The following is a 6,064-nucleotide window of genomic DNA, read 5'->3' as shown; positions in this document are numbered from 1 at the left end:
CTTTTCCCATTGCTGGTTTTTAATCAGGTTTGTGGAAGATCAGATGGTTGTAGATGTGCAGTCTTATTTCTGAGTTCTCTTTTCTGTTCCATTGGTCTATGTGTCCATTTTTGTACTAGTACCATGCTGTTTTGGTTGCTGTAGCCTGGTAGTATAGTTTGAAGTCAGGTAGCGTGATGCCTACAGCTTGTTTGTTTGTTTGCTTGTTTTGTTTTGTTTTTCTTTTTGTTTTTTTTATTAGGATCATCTTGGCTATATTGGCTTTTTTTTTCTTTGGTTCCATATGAATTTTAAAGTGGTTTCTTCCAATTCTGTGAAGAATGACAATGGTAGTTTAATGGGAATAGCATTGAATCTATAAATTACTTTACTCAGTATGGTCATGTTCGGGATATTGATTCTTCCTATCCATAAGCATGAAATATTTTTCGATTTGTTTGTGTCCTCTTTGATTTCCTTGAGCAGTGGTTTGTAATTCTCCTTGAAGAGGTCCTTTACTTCCCTTGTTGTATTCCTAGGTATTTTATTCTCTTTGTAGAAATTGTGAATGGGAGTTCATTCATGATATGGCTCTCTGCTTCTCTATTGTTGGTGAATATGAATGCTTGTGATATTTGCACATTGATTTTGTATCCTGAGACTTTGCTGAAGTTGCTTTTCAGCTTATGAAGTTTTTGGACTGAGACAATGACATTTTCTAGATATGGGATTATGTCATCTGCAGACAGAGACAGTTTGACTTCTTCTCTTCCTATTGGAATACCATTTGTTTCTTTCTTTTGCATTCATTGCTTTCTATTGCCCTGATCAGAACTTCCAATACTATATTGAATAGGAATGGTGAGAGAGGGCATCCTTTTCTTGTGCTGGTGTTCAAGGGGGAATGCTTTCAGCTTTTGCCTATTCCGTATTATATTGGCTGTGGGTTTATAATAAATGGCTCTTATTATTTTGAGGTATGCTCCATCAATACCTAGTTTATTGAGAGTTTTTAACATAAATGTTGAATTTTATTAAAGGTCTTTTCTGTATCTATTGAGATAATAATGTGGTTTTTGTCTTTAGTTCTGTTTATATAATGAATTATGTTTACATTTATTCATTTGCATATGTTAAACCAGCCTTGCATCCCAGGGATGAAGCTGACTTGTTTGTGGTGGATAAGCTTTTTGATGTGCTGCTGGATTCGGTTTGCCAGTATTTTATTGAGGATTTTGGCATTGCTGTTTATCAGGGGTATTTGCCTGAAGTTTTTGTTGTTGTTGTATCTCTGCCAAGTTTTGATATCAGGATGATACTGCCTCATAGAATGAGTTAGGGAGGAATCCCTCCTTTTCAATTTTTTAGAATAGTTTCCATAGAAATGGTACCAGCTCTTTTTTGTGCCTCTGGTAGAATTCAGCTGTTAATCCATTTGGTTCTGGGCTTCTTTTTGTTGGTAGGCTACTTATTTCCGCCTCAATTTCAGAACTTGTTGTTGTTCTGAACAGGACAAGTTTTTGTTCTGAATAGAATAAAATTCTATTCAGGAATTTTATTTCTTCCTGGTTTAGTCTTGGGACAGTGTATGTCTCCAGGAATTTATCCATTTCTTCTAAATTTTCTAGTTTATTTGCATAGATGTGTTTATAGTATTCTCTGACGGTTGCTTGTTTTCCTGTTGGCTCAATGGTGACATACCCTTTATCTTTTTTATTGTGCTTATTTGATTCTTCTCTCTTTTCTTCTTTATTAATCAAGCTAGTGGTCTATTTTATTAATTTTTTCAAAACACCAGCTCCTGGATTCAATACTTTTTTAAAGGATTTTTTGTTTCCCTGTCTCTTTCAGTTCTGCTCTAATCTTGGTTATTTCTTGTCTTCTGCTAGCTTTGAGGTTTGTTTGCTCTTGGTTCTCTAGTTCTTTTAATTGTGATGCTAGGGTGTCAATTTGAGATCTTTCTACCTTTCTAATGGTGGGCATTTAGTTCTATAAATTTCCCTCTTAACACTGTTTTAGCTGTGTCCCAGAGATTCTGGTATACTGTCTCTTTGTTCTCATTGGTTTCAAAGAACTTCTTGATTTCTGCCTTAATTTCATTATTTACCCTGGAGTCGTTCAGGAGCAGGTTGTTTGATTTATATGTAGTTATGTGATTTTGAGTGGGTTTCTTTTGTGAGTTCTAATTTGATTGTGCTGCAGTCTGAGAGACTGTTATGATTTCAGTTCTTTTGAATTTGCTAAGGAGTAGTTTCAATTATATTATCAATTTCACAATAAGTGCCATGTGGTGCCAAGAAGAATATATATTCTGTTGCTCTTGGGTGGAGAGTTCTGTCAATACCTATCAGGTTCACTTGTTCCAGAGCTGAGTTAAAGTCCTGAATATTCTTGTTAATTTTGTCTTGATGATCTGTCTAATACTGACATTGAGGTATTAAAGTCTCCCACTATTATTGTGTGAGAGTCTAAGTCTCCTTGTAGGCCTGTAATGTGAATCTGGATTCTCCTGTATTGGGTACATATGTATTTAGGATAGTTACCTCCTCTTGTTGAATTGATCCTTTAACCATTACATAATGCCCTGCTTTGTCTTTTTTTGATCTTGTTGGTTTAAAATCTGTTACATGAGAAACTAGGATTGCAACCTCTGCTTTTCTCTGTTTTTTATTCACTTTGTAAATTTTTCTGCATTTCTTTATTTTGAGCCTATGTGTGTCTTTGCATGAGATCTATCTCTTGAATACAGCACACTGATGGGTCTTGACACTTCATCTAGGTTGCCATTCTGTGTCTTTTAATTGGGGCATTTAGCCCATTTACATTTAAAGTTAATATTGTTATGTGTGAATTTGATTCTGTCATCATGATGCTAGCTGGTAATTTTGCAGACTTGTTGGTGTTATTGCTTCATAGTGTCATTGGTCCTTGTGCTTCAGTGTGTTTTTACAGTGGCTGCTACTGGTTTTTCCTTTCCATACTTAGTGCTTCCTTCAGGAGCTCTTGCAAGGCAAACCTGGTGGTGACAAATTCCCTCAGCATTTGCTTGTATGAAAAAGATTTTATTTATCCTTCACTTATGAAGCTTAGTTTGGCCAGATATGAAATTCTGGGTTGGAGATTTTTTCTTTAAGAATGTTGAATATTGGCCCCCAATCTTTTTTTTTTGGAGATGGAGTCTTGCTCTGTTGACAGGCTGGAGTGCAGTGGCGCAATCTCAGCTCACTGCAACCTCTGCCTCCTGGGTTCAAGCGATTCTCCTGCCTCAGCCTCCCAAGTAGCTGGGACTACAGGCATGCACCACCATGGCCAGCTAATTTTTTGTATTTTAGTAGAGACGGGGTTTCACCATGTTGGCCGGGATGGTCTCGATCTCCTGACCTTGTGATCTGCCTGCCTCAGCCTCCCAAAGTGCTGGGATTACAGGCTTGAGCAATCGCGCCTGGCCGGACCCCAATCCCTTCTGGCTTGTAGGTTTCTGCTGAGAGATCTGCTGTTAGTCTGATGGGCTTCCCATTGTAGTTGACCTGGCCTTTCTCTCTGGCTGCTCTTAACATTTTTTTCTTTTATTTCAACCTTGGAGAATCTGACGATTATGTGTTTTGGGGTTGATCTTCTCATGGAGTATCTTACTGGGGTTCTCTGGATTTCCTGAATTTGAATGTTGGCCTCACTTGCTAGGTTGGGGAAATTCTCCTGGATGATATCCTGAAGTATGTTTCACAACTTGGTTCCATTCTCCCTGTCTCTTTCAGGTATTCCAATCAGTGGTAGGTTTGGTCTTTTTACATAATCCCATAGTTCTCAGAGGTCTTGTTTGTTCCTTAACATTCTTTTTTCTCCAATCTTGTCTGCCTGTCCTATTTCAGCAAGATAGTCTTCAAGCTCTCAAATTCTTTCCTCTGCTTGGTCTATTCTATTCCATTATTGATACTTGTGGTTGCGTTGTGAAGTTCTCATGTTGTGTTTTTCAGCTCCATCAGGTTATTTATGTTCCTCTCCAAACTGGTTATTCTGGTTAGCAGCTCTTGTAATGTTTTATCATGGTTCTTAGCATTTTTGCATTAGGTTAGAACATGGCTCTTGTAGCTCAGTGAAGTTCATTATTAACCACTTTCGGAAGCTTACTTATGTCAGTTCATCCATCTCAACCTCTACCCAGTTCTGTGCCCTTGTTGGAGAGGTGTTGCAATCATTTGGAGGAGAAGAGGCATTCTGGCTTTTTGAGTTTTTAACATTTTTTTGTTGATTCTTTTTTATCTTCATGAGTTTATCTAGCTTTGATCTTTGTGGCTGCTGACCTTCAGATGGAGTTTTTTGGGGGATTTTTTTGTTGATGCTGTTGTTGTTGTTGCTGTTTTCTTTTAACAGTCAGGCCCGTCTTCCATAGGGCTGCTGCAGTTTGCTGGGGATCCACTCCAGACCTATTCACCTGGGTCCCTCCCACACCTGGAGGTGTCACCAGTGGAGACTGCAGAACAACTAAGATAACTACCTGCCCCTTCCTCTGGTATCTCTGGCCCAGAGATGAACCTACCTGATGCCAGTGGGAATGCTCTTGTATAAGGTGTCTGGCAACCCCTGTTGGGGGTCTCACCCAGTGAAGAGGCATGGGACCAGGGACCTGCTTAAGGAAGTGCTCTGGCTGCCCCTTGTTGGAGGGCTGCATTACACTGGGGAGAATCCCACTCATCTGTACTGCCCAGATTCTTCAGAGCCAGCAGGGGGAAATACTAAGTCTGCTGATCCATGGAGATCATGGCTGCCCCTCCCCCCAGGGGCTCAATCCCAGGGAGATCAGAGTTCTGTCCCTAAACCCCTGGCTGGAGTTGCTAAAATTCCTGCAGGGAGGCCCCACTCAGTAAGGAGGGATGGGTCAGGCTCTGGCCTAAAGAGGCAGTCTGGCCACAATCTGCCACAGCTGCTGTGCTGCACTGTGGGGAATTCCTCCTGGGTCCAAACTTTACGCCATCTCCCCAGCACCAGCAGGGGAAAATGGCAGACTGGAGCTGCAGTGATAGCTGTCACCCCTCCCCTGAGGAAGCTCAGTCATCTTAAGTAGCAGGCAGCTGCAGTGATAATGACCACCCGTTCCCCAGGACACTGGGTAGTTTCTAGCAGTCTCCAGCTAAGTGGCCTCTGAGCATCTGCACAGCTCTGTGTTTGGAATCCAAGGCCCTGGTGACGTGGGCTCACAGGAGGGATCTCCTGATCCACAGGTTACACAGATCTGTGGAAAAAGTGTGGTTTCCCGGGCGGCGTATCATGATCACTAACCGTCTCCCTTGGCCGTGGGTGGAAGATCCCCTTGCCCCATGTGGCTCCCAGGTGCACCGTTGCACCACCTTGCTTTTTCTCACTCTCCATGTGTCATGCCAGCCGCCTAGTCAGTCCCAGTGAGACAACCTGGATACCTTAGTTGCTGGTGCAGGATTCACTTGCTGTTTTCATTCTTCCTGGGAGCCTCCAACTGCAGCTGTTTCTAGTCAGCCATCTTGGCCCCTCTCACTGTATTCTGATTTCTTAAGAATTAAGCGTGGATCACAATCTAGAGTCACAATTTGCCATAATTTGTCACAATTTGACAGGCTGTCTATCCCTTCACCACTTATTTTGCCAAAACAACTCGTCATTCCAGGGTGCCTTCTATTGGGTTTGTTCATGTTTGTCCCTCTGCCTCTTTTTGGTGGTGAAGAGGCATATGAAATCACTCCAGCAGGCTACTGCCATGCGTGAGTGAAATGCAGCTGAGGACTACCCATGGGAAGTGCATGGGAGAGTGAGAATACATCATGAATCCTCAAGATGAATGATAAAAACATGCACCCAGAACAGAGTGTTGCAGTAGGGAGTATGTTAAACCTAAAACCAAGGGTGTATGGTTCAAAACTAAACCCTGCTAGGGCTGGGTCTCTATCACTCCATTCCTGTGTTTGACACCACGAAAGTCAATTTAGTATCCCCCCTTCACTGAGCCACCTCAGGAGGATGTAGAGTAAGATGTTAACCTCCACAGTAATGGTTCTCAAAGGGCTTAGTGGCGTTTCCTGAGTTAGGAAAAGTAGGGGAGTGATATTTTGCCCCA

Source organism: Gorilla gorilla, chromosome 6 (assembly GCF_029281585.2).
Source record: "Gorilla gorilla gorilla isolate KB3781 chromosome 6, NHGRI_mGorGor1-v2.1_pri, whole genome shotgun sequence".
Classification (NCBI taxonomy): Eukaryota; Metazoa; Chordata; class Mammalia; order Primates; family Hominidae; genus Gorilla; species Gorilla gorilla.
The sequence above is the reverse complement of the archived record's forward strand: the minus strand, read 5'-3'. Positions refer to the sequence as shown.